Source organism: Phalangium opilio, unplaced genomic scaffold, assembly GCF_054372755.1.
Source record: "Phalangium opilio isolate 3A_F unplaced genomic scaffold, DU_Popi_V2 ptg000487l_1, whole genome shotgun sequence".
NCBI lineage: Eukaryota > Metazoa > Arthropoda > Arachnida > Opiliones > Phalangiidae > Phalangium > Phalangium opilio.
The window spans coordinates 186,508-202,712 of NW_028324237.1; the positions used below are offsets into that span (position 1 = coordinate 186,508).

At 45.3% G+C, this 16,205-nt stretch overlaps 21 non-coding genes across 21 annotated transcripts; all 21 read right to left on the bottom strand.

The window, feature by feature from the left end:
* Window positions 1–352: 352 nt before the first annotated feature.
* On the bottom strand, window positions 353–424 carry TRNAP-CGG (transfer RNA proline (anticodon CGG)). Its single transcript has one exon. It is a non-coding gene; the product is annotated as a tRNA-Pro (tRNA).
* A 408-nt stretch (window positions 425–832) lies between these two features.
* On the bottom strand, window positions 833–904 carry TRNAP-CGG (transfer RNA proline (anticodon CGG)). Its single transcript has one exon. It is a non-coding gene; the product is annotated as a tRNA-Pro (tRNA).
* An 889-nt stretch (window positions 905–1,793) lies between these two features.
* TRNAP-CGG (transfer RNA proline (anticodon CGG)) lies at window positions 1,794–1,865 on the bottom strand. Its single transcript has one exon. It is a non-coding gene; the product is annotated as a tRNA-Pro (tRNA).
* Window positions 1,866–2,113: 248 nt separating this feature from the next.
* TRNAP-CGG (transfer RNA proline (anticodon CGG)) lies at window positions 2,114–2,185 on the bottom strand. Its single transcript has one exon. It is a non-coding gene; the product is annotated as a tRNA-Pro (tRNA).
* Window positions 2,186–2,434: 249 nt separating this feature from the next.
* TRNAP-CGG (transfer RNA proline (anticodon CGG)) lies at window positions 2,435–2,506 on the bottom strand. Its single transcript has one exon. It is a non-coding gene; the product is annotated as a tRNA-Pro (tRNA).
* Window positions 2,507–3,715: 1,209 nt separating this feature from the next.
* Window positions 3,716–3,787, bottom strand: TRNAP-CGG (transfer RNA proline (anticodon CGG)). Its single transcript has one exon. It is a non-coding gene; the product is annotated as a tRNA-Pro (tRNA).
* A 408-nt stretch (window positions 3,788–4,195) lies between these two features.
* On the bottom strand, window positions 4,196–4,267 carry TRNAP-CGG (transfer RNA proline (anticodon CGG)). The gene has a single exon. It is a non-coding gene; the product is annotated as a tRNA-Pro (tRNA).
* Window positions 4,268–5,156: 889 nt separating this feature from the next.
* On the bottom strand, window positions 5,157–5,228 carry TRNAP-CGG (transfer RNA proline (anticodon CGG)). The gene has a single exon. It is a non-coding gene; the product is annotated as a tRNA-Pro (tRNA).
* A 249-nt stretch (window positions 5,229–5,477) lies between these two features.
* TRNAP-CGG (transfer RNA proline (anticodon CGG)) lies at window positions 5,478–5,549 on the bottom strand. The gene has a single exon. It is a non-coding gene; the product is annotated as a tRNA-Pro (tRNA).
* Window positions 5,550–6,758: 1,209 nt separating this feature from the next.
* TRNAP-CGG (transfer RNA proline (anticodon CGG)) lies at window positions 6,759–6,830 on the bottom strand. Its single transcript has one exon. It is a non-coding gene; the product is annotated as a tRNA-Pro (tRNA).
* A 408-nt stretch (window positions 6,831–7,238) lies between these two features.
* Window positions 7,239–7,310, bottom strand: TRNAP-AGG (transfer RNA proline (anticodon AGG)). The gene has a single exon. It is a non-coding gene; the product is annotated as a tRNA-Pro (tRNA).
* Window positions 7,311–8,038: 728 nt separating this feature from the next.
* On the bottom strand, window positions 8,039–8,110 carry TRNAP-CGG (transfer RNA proline (anticodon CGG)). Its single transcript has one exon. It is a non-coding gene; the product is annotated as a tRNA-Pro (tRNA).
* A 408-nt stretch (window positions 8,111–8,518) lies between these two features.
* TRNAP-AGG (transfer RNA proline (anticodon AGG)) lies at window positions 8,519–8,590 on the bottom strand. The gene has a single exon. It is a non-coding gene; the product is annotated as a tRNA-Pro (tRNA).
* An 889-nt stretch (window positions 8,591–9,479) lies between these two features.
* On the bottom strand, window positions 9,480–9,551 carry TRNAP-CGG (transfer RNA proline (anticodon CGG)). Its single transcript has one exon. It is a non-coding gene; the product is annotated as a tRNA-Pro (tRNA).
* Window positions 9,552–10,119: 568 nt separating this feature from the next.
* On the bottom strand, window positions 10,120–10,191 carry TRNAP-CGG (transfer RNA proline (anticodon CGG)). Its single transcript has one exon. It is a non-coding gene; the product is annotated as a tRNA-Pro (tRNA).
* A 249-nt stretch (window positions 10,192–10,440) lies between these two features.
* Window positions 10,441–10,512, bottom strand: TRNAP-CGG (transfer RNA proline (anticodon CGG)). Its single transcript has one exon. It is a non-coding gene; the product is annotated as a tRNA-Pro (tRNA).
* Window positions 10,513–10,920: 408 nt separating this feature from the next.
* TRNAP-CGG (transfer RNA proline (anticodon CGG)) lies at window positions 10,921–10,992 on the bottom strand. The gene has a single exon. It is a non-coding gene; the product is annotated as a tRNA-Pro (tRNA).
* Window positions 10,993–11,560: 568 nt separating this feature from the next.
* Window positions 11,561–11,632, bottom strand: TRNAP-CGG (transfer RNA proline (anticodon CGG)). Its single transcript has one exon. It is a non-coding gene; the product is annotated as a tRNA-Pro (tRNA).
* A 249-nt stretch (window positions 11,633–11,881) lies between these two features.
* On the bottom strand, window positions 11,882–11,953 carry TRNAP-CGG (transfer RNA proline (anticodon CGG)). The gene has a single exon. It is a non-coding gene; the product is annotated as a tRNA-Pro (tRNA).
* A 2,814-nt stretch (window positions 11,954–14,767) lies between these two features.
* TRNAP-CGG (transfer RNA proline (anticodon CGG)) lies at window positions 14,768–14,839 on the bottom strand. The gene has a single exon. It is a non-coding gene; the product is annotated as a tRNA-Pro (tRNA).
* A 249-nt stretch (window positions 14,840–15,088) lies between these two features.
* Window positions 15,089–15,160, bottom strand: TRNAP-CGG (transfer RNA proline (anticodon CGG)). Its single transcript has one exon. It is a non-coding gene; the product is annotated as a tRNA-Pro (tRNA).
* Window positions 15,161–16,205: the final 1,045 nt, after the last annotated feature.

The following is a 16,205-nucleotide window of genomic DNA, read 5'->3' on the forward strand; positions in this document are numbered from 1 at the left end:
TAAATAGTCACCAAATTACTTCCGCAAAACTCGGGTCCGTCCGGGATTTGAACCCGGAACCACTCACACCCGAAGCGAGCAACATACCCCAAAACCAACGGATCATGTATGACAGCGAGACATTCTCAACTCGTAGTCCTACAATTTAACTAGTTGCATTTAAATAGTCACCAAAATACTTCTGCAAACCTCGGGTCCGTCCGGGATTTGAACCCGGGACCACTCACACCCGAAGCGAGCAACATACCCCAAAACCAACGGATCATGTATGACAGCGAGACATTCTCAACTCGTAGTCCTACAATTTAACTAGTTGCATTTAAATAGTCACCAAAATACTTCTGCAAACCTCGGGTCCGTCCAGGATTTGAACCCGGGACCACTCACACCCGAAGCGAGTATCATACCCCTAGACCAACGGACCATGTATGACACTGAAACATGCTACACTCGTAGGTCTACAATATAACTAGTTGCATTTAAATAGTCACCAAATTACTTCTGCAAAATCTCGTGTCCGTCTGGGATTTGAACCCGGGACCCCTCGCACCCTAAGCGAGTATCTTACCCCTAGACCAACGGACGAAATATGACACTGAAACATGCTCAACTCGTAGGCCTACAATTTAACTCGTTGCATTTAAATAGTCACCAAATTACTTCTGCAAAACTCGGGTCCGTCCGGGATTTGAACCCGGACTACTCACACCCGAAGCGAGTATCATACCCCTAAACCAACGGACGAAATATGACATAGAAACATGCTCAACTCGTAGTCCTACTATTTAACTAGTTACATTTAAATAGTCACCAAATTACTTCTGCATAACTCGGGTCCGTCCGGGATTTGAACCCGGGACCACTCACACCCGAAGCGAGTATCATACCCCTAGACCAACGGACCATGTATGACAATGAAACATGCTACACTCGTAGGCCTACAATATAACTCGTTGCATTTAAATAGTCACCAAATTACTTCTGCAAAACTCGGGTCCGTCCGGGATTTGAACCCGGGACTAATCACATCCGAAGCGAGTATCATACCCCTAAACCAACGGACGAAATATGACACTGAAACATGCTCAACTCGTAGTCCTACTATTTAACTAGTTACATTTAAATAGTCACCAAATTACTTCTGCAAAACTCGGATCCGTCCGGGATTTGAACCCGTGACCACTCACACCCGAAGCGAGTAACATACCCCAAAACCAACGGATCATGTATGACAGCGAGACATTCTCAACTCGTAGTCCTACAATTTAACTAGTTGCATTTAAATAGTCACCAAATTACTTCTGCAAAAACTCGTGTCCGTCTGGGATTTGAACCCGGGACCCCTCGCACCCTAAGCGAGTATCTTACCCCTAGACCAACGGACGAAATATGACACTGAAACATGCTCAACTCGTAGTCCTACTATTTAACTAGTTACATTTAAATAGTCACCAAATTACTTCCGCAAAACTCGGGTCCGTCCGGGATTTGAACCCGGGACCACTCACACCCGAAGCGAGCAACATACCCCAAAACCAACGGATCATGTATGACAGCGAGACATTCTCAACTCGTAGTCCTACAATTTAACTAGTTGCATTTAAATAGTCACCAAAATACTTCTGCAAACCTCGGGTCCGTCCGGGATTTGAACCCGGGACCACTCACACCCGAAGCGAGCAACATACCCCAAAACCACCGGATCATGTATGACAGCGAGACATGCTCAACTCGTAGGCCTACAATTTAATTAGTTGCATTTAAGTAGTCACCAAATTACTTCTGCAAAACTCGGGTCCGTCCGGGATTTGAACCCGGGACCACTCACACCCGAAGCGAGTATCATACCCCTAGACCAACGGACCATATATGACACTGAAACATGCTACACTCGTAGGTCTACAATATAACTAGTTGCATTTAAATAGTCACCAAATTACTTCCGCAAAACTCGGGTCCGTCCGGGATTTAAACCCGGGACCACTCACACCCGAAGCGAGTAACATACCCCAAAACCACCGGATCATGTATGACAGCGAGACATGCTCAACTCGTAGGCCTACAATTTAATTAGTTGCATTTAAGTAGTCACCAAATTACTTCTGCAAAACTCGGGTCCGTCCGGGATTTGAACCCGGGACCACTCACACCCGAAGCGAGTATCATACCCCTAGACCAACGGACCATATATGACACTGAAACATGCTACACTCGTAGGTCTAAAATATAACTAGTTGCATTTAAATAGTCACCAAATTACTTCTGCAAAAACTCGTGTCCGTCTGGGATTTGAACCCGGGACCCCTCGCACCCTAAGCGAGTATCTTACCCCTAGACCAACGGACGAAATATGACACTGAAACATGCTCAACTCGTAGTCCTACTATTTAACTAGGTACATTTAAATAGTCACCAAATTACTTCTGCATAACTCGGGTCCGTCCGGGATTTGAACCCGGGACCACTCACACCCGAAGCGAGTATCATACCCCTAGACCAACGGACCATGTATGACAATGAAACATGCTACACTCGTAGGCCTACAATATAACTCGTTGCATTTAAATAGTCACCAAATTACTTCTGCAAAACTCGGGTCCGTCCGGGATTTGAACCCGGGACTAATCACATCCGAAGCGAGTATCATACCCCTAAACCAACGGACGAAATATGACACTGAAACATGCTCAACTCGTAGTCCTACTATTTAACTAGTTACATTTAAATAGTCACCAAATTACTTCTGCAAAACTCGGATCCGTCCGGGATTTGAACCCGTGACCACTCACACCCGAAGCGAGTAACATACCCCAAAACCAACGGATCATGTATGACAGCGAGACATTCTCAACTCGTAGTCCTACAATTTAACTAGTTGCATTTAAATAGTCACCAAAATACTTCTGCAAACCTCGGGTCCGTCCAGGATTTGAACCCGGGACAACTCACACCCGAAGCGAGTATCATACCCCTAGACCAACGGACCTTGTATGACACTGAAACATGCTACACTCGTAGGTCTACAATATAACTAGTTGCATTTAAATAGTCACCAAATTACTTCTGCAAAATCTCGTGTCCGTCTGGGATTTGAACCCGGGACCCCTCGCACCCTAAGCGAGTATCTTACCCCTAGACCAACGGACGAAATATGACACTGAAACATGCTCAACTCGTAGGCCTACAATTTAACTCGTTGCATTTAAATAGTCACCAAATTACTTCTGCAAAACTCGGGTCCGTCCGGGATTAGAACCCGGGACTACTCACACCCGAAGCGAGTATCATACCCCTAAACCAACGGACGAAATATGACATTGAAACATGCTCAACTCGTAGTCCTACTATTTAACTAGTTACATTTAAATAGTCACCAAATTACTTCCGCAAAACTCGGGTCCGTCCGGGATTTGAACCCGGGACCACTCACACCCGAAGCGAGCAACATACCCCAAAACCAACGGATCATGTATGACAGCGAGACATTCTCAACTCGTAGTCCTACAATTTAACTAGTTGCATTTAAATAGTCACCAAAATACTTCTGCAAACCTCGGGTCCGTCCGGGATTTGAACCCGGGACCACTCACACCCGAAGCGAGCAACATACCCCAAAACCAACGGATCATGTATGACAGCGAGACATTCTCAACTCGTAGTCCTACAATTTAACTAGTTGCATTTAAATAGTCACCAAAATACTTCTGCAAACCTCGGGTCCGTCCAGGATTTGAACCCGGGACCACTCACACCCGAAGCGAGTATCATACCCCTAGACCAACGGACCATGTATGACACTGAAACATGCTACACTCGTAGGTCTACAATATAACTAGTTGCATTTAAATAGTCACCAAATTACTTCTGCAAAATCTCGTGTCCGTCTGGGATTTGAACCCGGGACCCCTCGCACCCTAAGCGAGTATCTTACCCCTAGACCAACGGACGAAATATGACACTGAAACATGCTCAACTCGTAGGCCTACAATTTAACTCGTTGCATTTAAATAGTCACCAAATTACTTCTGCAAAACTCGGGTCCGTCCGGGATTTGAACCCGGACTACTCACACCCGAAGCGAGTATCATACCCCTAAACCAACGGACGAAATATGACATAGAAACATGCTCAACTCGTAGTCCTACTATTTAACTAGTTACATTTAAATAGTCACCAAATTACTTCTGCATAACTCGGGTCCGTCCGGGATTTGAACCCGGGACCACTCACACCCGAAGCGAGTATCATACCCCTAGACCAACGGACCATGTATGACAATGAAACATGCTACACTCGTAGGCCTACAATATAACTCGTTGCATTTAAATAGTCACCAAATTACTTCTGCAAAACTCGGGTCCGTCCGGGATTTGAACCCGGGACTAATCACATCCGAAGCGAGTATCATACCCCTAAACCAACGGACGAAATATGACACTGAAACATGCTCAACTCGTAGTCCTACTATTTAACTAGTTACATTTAAATAGTCACCAAATTACTTCTGCAAAACTCGGATCCGTCCGGGATTTGAACCCGTGACCACTCACACCCGAAGCGAGTAACATACCCCAAAACCAACGGATCATGTATGACAGCGAGACATTCTCAACTCGTAGTCCTACAATTTAACTAGTTGCATTTAAATAGTCACCAAATTACTTCTGCAAATACTCGTGTCCGTCTGGGATTTGAACCCGGGACCCCTCGCACCCTAAGCGAGTATCTTACCCCTAGACCAACGGACGAAATATGACACTGAAACATGCTCAACTCGTAGTCCTACTATTTAACTAGTTACATTTAAATAGTCACCAAATTACTTCCGCAAAACTCGGGTCCGTCCGGGATTTGAACCCGGGACCACTCACACCCGAAGCGAGCAACATACCCCAAAACCAACGGATCATGTATGACAGCGAGACATTCTCAACTCGTAGTCCTACAATTTAACTAGTTGCATTTAAATAGTCACCAAAATACTTCTGCAAACCTCGGGTCCGTCCGGGATTTGAACCCGGGACCACTCACACCCGAAGCGAGCAACATACCCCAAAACCAACGGATCATGTATGACAGCGAGACATTCTCAACTCGTAGGCCTACAATTTAATTAGTTGCATTTAAGTAGTCACCAAATTACTTCTGCAAAACTCGGGTCCGTCCGGGATTTGAACCCGGGACCACTCACACCCGAAGCGAGTATCATACCCCTAGACCAACGGACCATATATGACACTGAAACATGCTACACTCGTAGGTCTACAATATAACTAGTTGCATTTAAATAGTCACCAAATTACTTCTGCAAAAACTCGTGTCCGTCTGGGATTTGAACCCGGGACCCCTCGCACCCTAAGCGAGTATCTTACCCCTAGACCAACGGACGAAATATGACACTGAAACATGCTCAACTCGTAGTCCTACTATTTAACTAGGTACATTTAAATAGTCACCAAATTACTTCTGCATAACTCGGGTCCGTCCGGGATTTGAACCCGGGACCACTCACACCCGAAGCGAGTATCATACCCCTAGACCAACGGACCATGTATGACAATGAAACATGCTACACTCGTAGGCCTACAATATAACTCGTTGCATTTAAATAGTCACCAAATTACTTCTGCAAAACTCGGGTCCGTCCGGGATTTGAACCCGGGACTAATCACATCCGAAGCGAGTATCATACCCCTAAACCAACGGACGAAATATGACACTGAAACATGCTCAACTCGTAGTCCTACTATTTAACTAGTTACATTTAAATAGTCACCAAATTACTTCTGTAAAACTCGGATCCGTCCGGGATTTGAACCCGTGACCACTCACACCCGAAGCGAGTAACATACCCCAAAACCAACGGATCATGTATGACAGCGAGACATTCTCAACTCGTAGTCCTACAATTTAACTAGTTGCATTTAAATAGTCACCAAAATACTTCTGCAAACCTCGGGTCCGTCCAGGATTTGAACCCGGGACAACTCACACCCGAAGCGAGTATCATACCCCTAGACCAACGGACCTTGTATGACACTGAAACATGCTACACTCGTAGGTCTACAATATAACTAGTTGCATTTAAATAGTCACCAAATTACTTCTGCAAAATCTCGTGTCCGTCTGGGATTTGAACCCGGGACCCCTCGCACCCTAAGCGAGTATCTTACCCCTAGACCAACGGACGAAATATCACACTGAAACATGCTCAACTCGTAGGCCTACAATTTAACTCGTTGCATTTAAATAGTCACCAAATTACTTCTGCAAAACTCGGGTCCGTCCGGGATTAGAACCCGGGACTACTCACACCCGAAGCGAGTATCATACCCCTAAACCAACGGACGAAATATGACATTGAAACATGCTCAACTCGTAGTCCTACTATTTAACTAGTTACATTTAAATAGTCACCAAATTACTTCCGCAAAACTCGGGTCCGTCCGGGATTTGAACCCGGGACCACTCACACCCGAAGCGAGCAACATACCCCAAAACCAACGGATCATGTATGACAGCGAGACATTCTCAACTCGTAGTCCTACAATTTAACTAGTTGCATTTAAATAGTCACCAAAATACTTCTGCAAACCTCGGGTCCGTCCGGGATTTGAACCCGGGACCACTCACACCCGAAGCGAGCAACATACCCCAAAACCAACGGATCATGTATGACAGCGAGACATTCTCAACTCGTAGTCCTACAATTTAACTAGTTGCATTTAAATAGTCACCAAAATACTTCTGCAAACCTCGGGTCCGTCCAGGATTTGAACCCGGGACCACTCACACCCGAAGCGAGTATCATACCCCTAGACCAACGGACCATGTATGACACTGAAACATGCTACACTCGTAGGTCTACAATATAACTAGTTGCATTTAAATAGTCACCAAATTACTTCTGCAAAATCTCGTGTCCGTCTGGGATTTGAACCCGGGACCCCTCGCACCCTAAGCGAGTATCTTACCCCTAGACCAACGGACGAAATATGACACTGAAACATGCTCAACTCGTAGGCCTACAATTTAACTCGTTGCATTTAAATAGTCACCAAATTACTTCTGCAAAACTCGGGTCCGTCCGGGATTTGAACCCGGACTACTCACACCCGAAGCGAGTATCATACCCCTAAACCAACGGACGAAATATGACATAGAAACATGCTCAACTCGTAGTCCTACTATTTAACTAGTTACATTTAAATAGTCACCAAATTACTTCTGCATAACACGGGTCCGTCCGGGATTTGAACCCGGGACCACTCACACCCTAAGCGAGTATCATACCCCTAGACCAACGGACCATGTATGACAATGAAACATGCTACACTCGTAGGCCTACAATATAACTCGTTGCATTTAAATAGTCACCAAATTACTTCTGCAAAACTCGGGTCCGTCCGGGATTTGAACCCGGGACTAATCACATCCGAAGCGAGTATCATACCCCTAAACCAACGGACGAAATATGACACTGAAACATGCTCAACTCGTAGTCCTACTATTTAACTAGTTACATTTAAATAGTCACCAAATTACTTCTGCAAAACTCGGATCCGTCCGGGATTTGAACCCGTGACCACTCACACCCGAAGCGAGTAACATACCCCAAAACCAACGGATCATGTATGACAGCGAGACATTCTCAACTCGTAGTCCTACAATTTAACTAGTTGCATTTAAATAGTCACCAAATTACTTCCGCAAAACTCGGGTCCGTCCGGGATTTGAACCCGGGACCACTCACACCCGAAGCGAGCAACATACCCCAAAACCAACGGATCATGTATGACAGCGAGACATTCTCAACTCGTAGTCCTACAATTTAACTAGTTGCATTTAAATAGTCACCAAAATACTTCTGCAAACCTCGGGTCCGTCCGGGATTTGAACCCGGGACCACTCACACCCGAAGCGAGCAACATACCCCAAAACCAACGGATCATGTATGACAGCGAGACATTCTCAACTCGTAGTCCTACAATTTAACTAGTTGCATTTAAATAGTCACCAAAATACTTCTGCAAACCTCGGGTCCGTCCAGGATTTGAACCCGGGACCACTCACACCCGAAGCGAGTATCATACCCCTAGACCAACGGACCATGTATGACACTGAAACATGCTACACTCGTAGGTCTACAATATAACTAGTTGCATTTAAATAGTCACCAAATTACTTCTGCAAAATCTCGTGTCCGTCTGGGATTTGAACCCGGGACCCCTCGCACCCTAAGCGAGTATCTTACCCCTAGACCAACGGACGAAATATGACACTGAAACATGCTCAACTCGTAGGCCTACAATTTAACTCGTTGCATTTAAATAGTCACCAAATTACTTCTGCAAAACTCGGGTCCGTCCGGGATTTGAACCCGGACTACTCACACCCGAAGCGAGTATCATACCCCTAAACCAACGGACGAAATATGACATAGAAACATGCTCAACTCGTAGTCCTACTATTTAACTAGTTACATTTAAATAGTCACCAAATTACTTCTGCATAACACGGGTCCGTCCGGGATTTGAACCCGGGACCACTCACACCCTAAGCGAGTATCATACCCCTAGACCAACGGACCATGTATGACAATGAAACATGCTACACTCGTAGGCCTACAATATAACTCGTTGCATTTAAATAGTCACCAAATTACTTCTGCAAAACTCGGGTCCGTCCGGGATTTGAACCCGGGACTAATCACATCCGAAGCGAGTATCATACCCCTAAACCAACGGACGAAATATGACACTGAAACATGCTCAACTCGTAGTCCTACTATTTAACTAGTTACATTTAAATAGTCACCAAATTACTTCTGCAAAACTCGGATCCGTCCGGGATTTGAACCCGTGACCACTCACACCCGAAGCGAGTAACATACCCCAAAACCAACGGATCATGTATGACAGCGAGACATTCTCAACTCGTAGTCCTACAATTTAACTAGTTGCATTTAAATAGTCACCAAATTACTTCTGCAAAAACTCGTGTCCGTCTGGGATTTGAACCCGGGACCCCTCGCACCCTAAGCGAGTATCTTACCCCTAGACCAACGGACGAAATATGACACTGAAACATGCTCAACTCGTAGTCCTACTATTTAACTAGTTACATTTAAATAGTCACCAAATTACTTCCGCAAAACTCGGGTCCGTCCGGGATTTGAACCCGGGACCACTCACACCCGAAGCGAGCAACATAACCCAAAACCAACGGATCATGTATGACAGCGAGACATTCTCAACTCGTAGTCCTACAATTTAACTAGTTGCATTTAAATAGTCACCAAAATACTTCTGCAAACCTCGGGTCCGTCCGGGATTTGAACCCGGGACCACTCACACCCGAAGCGAGCAACATACCCCAAAACCAACGGATCATGTATGACAGCGAGACATTCTCAACTCGTAGTCCTACAATTTAACTAGTTGCATTTAAATAGTCACCAAAATACTTCTGCAAACCTCGGGTCCGTCCAGGATTTGAACCCGGGACCACTCACACCCGAAGCGAGTATCATACCCCTAGACCAACGGACCATGTATGACACTGAAACATGCTACACTCGTAGGTCTACAATATAACTAGTTGCATTTAAATAGTCACCAAATTACTTCTGCAAAATCTCGTGTCCGTCTGGGATTTGAACCCGGGACCCCTCGCACCCTAAGCGAGTATCTTACCCCTAGACCAACGGACGAAATATGACACTGAAACATGCTCAACTCGTAGGCCTACAATTTAACTCGTTGCATTTAAATAGTCACCAAATTACTTCTGCAAAACTCGGGTCCGTCCGGGATTTGAACCCGGACTACTCACACCCGAAGCGAGTATCATACCCCTAAACCAACGGACGAAATATGACATAGAAACATGCTCAACTCGTAGTCCTACTATTTAACTAGTTACATTTAAATAGTCACCAAATTACTTCCGCAAAACTCGGGTCCGTCCGGGATTTGAACCCGGGACCACTCACACCCGAAGCGAGTAACATACCCCAAAACCACCGGATCATGTATGACAGCGAGACATGCTCAACTCGTAGGCCTACAATTTAATTAGTTGCATTTAAGTAGTCACCAAATTACTTCTGCAAAACTCGGGTCCGTCCGGGATTTGAACCCGGGACCACTCACACCCGAAGCGAGTATCATACCCCTAGAGCAACGGACCATATATGACACTGAAACATGCTACACTCGTAGGTCTACAATATAACTAGTTGCATTTAAATAGTCACCAAATTACTTCTGCAAAAACTCGTGTCCGTCTGGGATTTGAACCCGGGACCCCTCGCACCCTAAGCGAGTATCTTACCCCTACACCAACGGACGAAATGTGACACTGAAACATGCTCAACTCGTAGTCCTACTATTTAACTAGTTACATTTAAATAGTCACCAAATTACTTCTGCATAACTCGGGTCCGTGCGGGATTTGAACCCGGGACCACTCACACCCGAAGCGAGTATCATACCCCTAGACCAACGGACCATGTATGACAATGAAACATGCTACACTCGTAGGCCTACAATATAACTCGTTGCATTTAAATAGTCACCAAATTACTTCTGCAAAACTCGGGTCCGTCCGGGATTTGAACCCGGGACTAATCACATCCGAAGCGAGTATCATACCCCTAAACCAACGGACGAAATATGACACTGAAACATGCTCAACTCGTAGTCCTACTATTTAACTAGTTACATTTAAATAGTCACCAAATTACTTCCGCAAAACTCGGGTCCGTCCGGGATTTGAACCCGGGACCACTCACACCCGAAGCGAGCAACATACCCCAAAACCAACGGATCATGTATGACAGCGAGACATTCTCAACTCGTAGTCCTACAATTTAACTAGTTGCATTTAAATAGTCACCAAAATACTTCTGCAAACCTCGGGTCCGTCCAGGATTTGAACCCGGGACCACTCACACCCGAAGCGAGTATCATACCCCTAGACCAACGGACCATGTATGACACTGAAACATGCTACACTCGTAGGTCTACAATATAACTAGTTGCATTTAAATAGTCACCAAATTACTTCTGCAAAATCTCGTGTCCGTCTGGGATTTGAACCCGGGACCCCTCGCACCCTAAGCGAGTATCTTACCCCTAGACCAACGGACGAAATATGACACTGAAACATGCTCAACTCGTAGGCCTACAATTTAACTCGTTGCATTTAAATAGTCACCAAATTACTTCTGCAAAACTCGGGTCCGTCCGGGATTTGAACCCGGACTACTCACACCCGAAGCGAGTATCATACCCCTAAACCAACGGACGAAATATGACATAGAAACATGCTCAACTCGTAGTCCTACTATTTAACTAGTTACATTTAAATAGTCACCAAATTACTTCCGCAAAACTCGGGTCCGTCCGGGATTTGAACCCGGGACCACTCACACCCGAAGCGAGTAACATACCCCAAAACCACCGGATCATGTATGACAGCGAGACATGCTCAACTCGTAGGCCTACAATTTAATTAGTTGCATTTAAGTAGTCACCAAATTACTTCTGCAAAACTCGGGTCCGTCCGGGATTTGAACCCGGGACCACTCACACCCGAAGCGAGTATCATACCCCTAGACCAACGGACCATATATGACACTGAAACATGCTACACTCGTAGGTCTACAATATAACTAGTTGCATTTAAATAGTCACCAAATTACTTCTGCAAAAACTCGTGTCCGTCTGGGATTTGAACCCGGGACCCCTCGCACCCTAAGCGAGTATCTTACCCCTAGACCAACGGACGAAATATGACACTGAAACATGCTCAACTCGTAGTCCTACTATTTAACTAGTTACATTTAAATAGTCACCAAATTACTTCTGCATAACTCGGGTCCGTCCGGGATTTGAACCCGGGACCACTCACACCCGAAGCGTGTATCATACCCCTAGACCAACGGACCATGTATGACAATGAAACATGCTACACTCGTAGGCCTACAATATAACTCGTTGCATTTAAATAGTCACCAAATTACTTCTGCAAAACTCGGGTCCGTCCGGGATTTGAACCCGGGACTAATCACATCCGAAGCGAGTATCATACCCCTAAACCAACGGACGAAATATGACACTGAAACATGCTCAACTCGTAGTCCTACTATTTAACTAGTTACATTTAAATAGTCACCAAATTACTTCTGCAAAACTCGGATCCGTCCGGGATTTGAACCCGTGACCACTCACACCCGAAGCGAGTAACATACCCCAAAACCAACGGATCATGTATGACAGCGAGACATTCTCAACTCGTAGTCCTACAATTTAACTAGTTGCATTTAAATAGTCACCAAAATACTTCTGCAAACCTCGGGTCCGTCCAGGATTTGAACCCGGGACAACTCACACCCGAAGCGAGTATCATACCCCTAGACCAACGGACCTTGTATGACACTGAAACATGCTACACTCGTAGGTCTACAATATAACTAGTTGCATTTAAATAGTCACCAAATTACTTCTGCAAAATCTCGTGTCCGTCTGGGATTTGAACCCGGGACCCCTCACACCCGAAGCGAGTATCATACCCCTAGACCAACGGACCTTGTATGACACTGAAACATGCTACACTCGTAGGTCTACAATATAACTAGTTGCATTTAAATAGTCACCAAATTACTTCTGCAAAATCTCGTGTCCGTCTGGGATTTGAACCCGGGACCCCTCGCACCCTAAGCGAGTATCTTACCCCTAGACCAACGGACGAAATATGACACTGAAACATGCTCAACTCGTAAGCCTACAATTTAACTCGTTGCATTTAAATAGTCACCAAATTACTTCTGCAAAACTCGGGTCCGTCCGGGATTAGAACCCGGGACTACTCACACCCGAAGCGAGTATCATACCCCTAAACCAACGGACGAAATATGACATTGAAACATGCTCAACTCGTAGTCCTACTATTTAACTAGTTACATTTAAATAGTCACCAAATTACTTCCGCAAAACTCGGGTCCGTCCGGGATTTGAACCCGGGACCACTCACACCCGAAGCGAGCAACATACCCCAAAACCAACGGATCATGTATGACAGCGAGACATTCTCAACTCGTAGTCCTACAATTTAACTAGTTGCATTTAAATAGTCACCAAAATACTTCTGCAAACCTCGGGTCCGTCCAGGATTTGAACCCGGGACAACTCACACCCGAAGCGAGTATCATACCCCTAGACCAACGGACCTTGTATGACACTGAAACATGCTACACTCGTAGGTCTACAATATAACTAGTTGCATTTAAATAGTCACCAAATTACTTCTGCAAAATCTCGTGTCCGTCTGGGATTTGAACCCGGGACCCCTCACACCCGAAGCGAGTATCATACCCCTAGACCAACGGACCTTGTATGACACTGAAACATGCTACACTCGTAGGTCTACAATATAACTAGTTGCATTTAAATAGTCACCAAATTACTTCTGCAAAATCTCGTGTCCGTCTGGGATTTGAACCCGGGACCCCTCGCACCCTAAGCGAGTATCTTACCCCTAGACCAACGGACGAAATATGACACTGAAACATGCTCAACTCGTAAGCCTACAATTTAACTCGTTGCATTTAAATAGTCACCAAATTACTTCTGCAAAACTCGGGTCCGTCCGGGATTAGAACCCGGGACTACTCACACCCGAAGCGAGTATCATACCCCTAAACCAACGGACGAAATATGACATTGAAACATGCTCAACTCGTAGTCCTACTATTTAACTAGTTACATTTAAATAGTCACCAAATTACTTCCGCAAAACTCGGGTCCGTCCGGGATTTGAACCCGGGACCACTCACACCCGAAGCGAGCAACATACCCCAAAACCAACGGATCATGTATGACAGCGAGACATTCTCAACTCGTAGTCCTACAATTTAACTAGTTGCATTTAAATAGTCACCAAAATACTTCTGCAAACCTCGGGTCCGTCCAGGATTTGAACCCGGGACAACTCACACCCGAAGCGAGTATCATACCCCTAGACCAACGGACCTTGTATGACACTGAAACATGCTACACTCGTAGGTCTACAATATAACTAGTTGCATTTAAATAGTCACCAAATTACTTCTGCAAAATCTCGTGTCCGTCTGGGATTTGAACCCGGGACCCCTCACACCCGAAGCGAGTATCATACCCCTAGACCAACGGACCTTGTATGACACTGAAACATGCTACACTCGTAGGTCTACAATATAACTAGTTGCATTTAAATAGTCACCAAATTACTTCTGCAAAATCTCGTGTCCGTCTGGGATTTGAACCCGGGACCCCTCGCACCCTAAGCGAGTATCTTACCCCTAGACCAACGGACGAAATATGACACTGAAACATGCTCAACTCGTAAGCCTACAATTTAACTCGTTGCATTTAAATAGTCACCAAATTACTTCTGCAAAACTCGGGTCCGTCCGGGATTAGAACCCGGGACTACTCACACCCGAAGCGAGTATCATACCCCTAAACCAACGGACGAAATATGACATTGAAACATGCTCAACTCGTAGTCCTACTATTTAACTAGTTACATTTAAATAGTCACCAAATTACTTCCGCAAAACTCGGGTCCGTCCGGGATTTGAACCCGGGACCACTCACACCCGAAGCGAGCAACATACCCCAAAACCAACGGATCATGTATGACAGCGAGACATTCTCAACTCGTAGTCCTACAATTTAACTAGTTGCATTTAAATAGTCACCAAAATACTTCTGCAAACCTCGGGTCCGTCCAGGATTTGAACCCGGGACCACTCACACCCGAAGCGAGTATCATACCCCTAGACCAACGGACCATGTATGACACTGAAACATGCTACACTCGTAGGTCTACAATATAACTAGTTGCATTTAAATAGTCACCAAATTACTTCTGCAAAATCTCGTGTCCGTCTGGGATTTGAACCCGGGACCCCTCGCACCCTAAGCGAGTATCTTACCCCTAGACCAACGGACGAAATATGACACTGAAACATGCTCAACTCGTAGTCCTACTATTTAACTAGTTACATTTAAATAGTCACCAAATTACTTCTGCATAACTCGGGTCCGTCCGGGATTTGAACCCGGGACCACTCACACCCGAAGCGAGTATCATACCCCTAGACCAACGGACCATGTATGACAATGAAACATGCTACACTCGTAGGCCTACAATATAACTCGTTGCATTTAAATAGTCACCAAATTACTTCTGCAAAACTCGGGTCCGTCCGGGATTTGAACCCGGGACTAATCACATCCGAAGCGAGTATCATACCCCTAAACCAACGGACGAAATATGACACTGAAACATGCTCAACTCGTAGTCCTACTATTTAACTAGTTACATTTAAATAGTCACCAAATTACTTCTGCAAAACTCGGATCCGTCCGGGATTTGAACCCGTGACCACTCACACCCGAAGCGAGTAACATACCCCAAAACCAACGGATCATGTATGACAGCGAGACATTCTCAACTCGTAGTCCTACAATTTAACTAGTTGCATTTAAATAGTCACCAAAATACTTCTGCAAACCTCGGGTCCGTCCAGGATTTGAACCCGGGACACCTCACACCCGAAGCGAGTATCATACCCCTAGACCAACGGACCTTGTATGACACTGAAACATGCTACACTCGTAGGTCTACAATATAACTAGTTGCATTTAAATAGTCACCAAATTACTTCTGCAAAATCTCGTGTCCGTCTGGGATTTGAACCCGGGACCCCTCACACCCGAAGCGAGTATCATACCCCTAGACCAACGGACCTTGTATGACACTGAAACATGCTACACTCGTAGGTCTACAATATAACTAGTTGCATTTAAATAGTCACCAAATTACTTCTGCAAAATCTCGTGTCCGTCTGGGATTTGAACCCGGGACCCCTCGCACCCTAAGCGAGTATCTTACCCCTAGACCAACGGACGAAATATGACACTGAAACATGCTCAACTCGTAAGCCTACAATTTAACTCGTTGCATTTAAATAGTCACCAAATTACTTCTGCAAAACTCGGGTCCGTCCGGGATTAGAACCCGGGACTACTCACACCCGAAGCGAGTATCATACCCCTAAACCAACGGACGAAATATGACATTGAAACATGCTCAACTCGTAGTCCTACTATTTAACTAGTTACATTTAAATAGTCACCAAATTACTTCCGCAA